General features: G+C 40.3%; 1 pseudogene across 1 annotated transcript; it reads left to right on the top strand.

Annotated features, from left to right (window-relative positions):
* Positions 1–693: 693 nt before the first annotated feature.
* On the top strand, positions 694–1,801 carry LOC308552428 (L-lactate dehydrogenase A chain pseudogene; annotated as a pseudogene). The gene is made up of 2 exons: positions 694–1,668; positions 1,709–1,801. The product of its transcript is annotated as an L-lactate dehydrogenase A chain pseudogene (transcript).
* The last annotated feature ends 334 nt before the right edge of the window (positions 1,802–2,135 follow it).

The raw sequence follows: 2,135 nt of genomic DNA, 5'->3' as shown, positions 1-2,135 counted from the left end.
AGAGCTCCAAGAATCACATCTTCATATGGAAACATTTAAAAGTCGGATGGGAGGGCTAGAGGATTCTCTTAATGGGTATTTTATAGAGGAAGAAAAATTTCCTAAAAATTCCCCCTTTTGTACCTTATTGACTAAGACTGAATAACTCACCAGAGCTCTTGCTGAAATGTATGCTGGGAACATGAGCAAGGGGATCTCAGCTATACCAGCAGAAAGAAAGGAGTTGAGAATATCTGCTAGGTTAACAAGCACAGATCTGTTAGAATACTCAGGTCAGAGAAAGATAATCATCTTACATCATGCAACTGTACCTGTTGAGCAAAGTGACAATTTTATTTTGAGCTCCTATTTAAAAGGCAAAGAATGTCTCTAAGCTTAATTTAAAATTTGTGCAGACTATCAGAGCAGCTGCTGCCAAGTGTGGATCCAAAGCCTAGCACCACCGATGCCCCATCTGAGGTGCATTTCGGATTCCTTTTTTTTTTTCAGTCCTCACCCAAGGACATGTTTAGAGGGGAGAAGGGAGGGATGGAAGGGAATGGAGGGCGAGAGAGAGGAAAGACATGGATGTGATTAAACCTGCAACCCAGGTATGTGCCTTGCCCAGAAATCAAAGCAGCAAACTTTCAGTGCACAGAACAAAACTCAACCAGCTGAGCCACTTTGGCCAAGCCTTTTGATTCTAAATCCAGTATGGAAACTGTTATGGATCAGCTGATTCTGAATCTGCTGAAGGGAGAACAAAACCCCTACAATAAGATTACAGATTACAGTTGTTGGGTTGGTGCCGTTGGCATGGCCTGTGCCATCAGGATCTTAATGAAAGATTAGCAGATGAATTTGCTCTTGTTGATGTCATGAAAGACAAATTGAAAGGTGAGATGATGGATCTCCAACATGGCAGCCTTTTCCTTAGAACACCAAAAATTGTCTCTGGCAAAGACTATAATGTGACAACAAACTCCAAGCTGGTTATTATCACAGCTGTGGCACGTCAACAAGAGGGAGAACACTGTCTTAGTTTGGTCCAGCATTAAGTAAGCATCTTTAAATTCATCATTCTTAATGTTATAAAGTACAGTTCCAATTGCAAATTGTTTATTATTTCCAATACAGTATATCTTGAGCTATGTGGCTTGGAAGATAAGCGGCTTTCCCAAAAACCATGCTATTGGAAGTGGTTGCAATCTGGATTCAGTCCAGATCCATTACCTAATGGGAGAAAGGTTAGGAATTCACCTATTAAACTGCCATGGGTGAGTCCTTGGGATCATGGAGACCCTAGTGTGCCTGTATGGAGTAGAATAAATGTTGATGGTGTCTCCCTGAAAAATCTGCCTGATTTACTGATTTAGGCACTGATGCAGATAACGGGCAGTGGAAAAAAGTTTGCAAACAGGTAGTTAACAGTGCCTATGTGGTGGTGAAACTGAAATGCTACACATTCTGGGCCTCTGGACTATCTGTGGCAGATCTGGCAGAAAGTATAATGAAGAATCTTAGGTGGGTGCTTTTAATTTTTCCATGATTAAGGGTCTCTATGGAATAAAAATGATGTCTTCCTTAGTGTTTTTTGCACCTTGGGACAGAATGAAATCTCAGATGTTGTGAAGGTGACTCTGACACCTGAGGGACAGGACCCATTTGAAGAAGAATGCAGATACACTTTTTTGGGAAGGAAGGATTAAAAAGAGCTGCAGTTTGAAAGTCTTCTAATGTCATACCACTTCACTGTCTAGGCTACAACAGGATTTTAGTTGGAGATTATTCATATTGTCCTTTCTATCTCATCTGTGACTAAAGCAGTAATAAGGCAGCCAAGGGAATACATCAATTTCCTAAAGTTAGAAATAAGAATGCTTCATAAAACCCTGCAGCTATATCCTGATACTGGATGGTAGTTATTTAATACTGAACTGGTTAGTGTGAAATAGTTCTACCTCCTCTAAGGCACAGCTGCCAAAGTTGCACACGCTATAGTTCCCCTACAAATTAGATGTGTATTCACTCTGTGGTGTATAACTTTTGGTTCCTTTGTCCAACATGCTTAGTCCCACATTTTTTTCTGCATTCAATCACATCCTGGGATCCAATGTATAAATCAAATATTGCATGTTTTGTGCATAACTGTTCTA

This window comes from Miniopterus schreibersii, assembly GCF_964146895.1.
Source record: "Miniopterus schreibersii genome assembly, chromosome: 2".
NCBI lineage: Eukaryota > Metazoa > Chordata > Mammalia > Chiroptera > Miniopteridae > Miniopterus > Miniopterus schreibersii.
The sequence above is the reverse complement of the archived record's forward strand: the minus strand, read 5'-3'. Positions and strand labels throughout refer to the sequence as shown.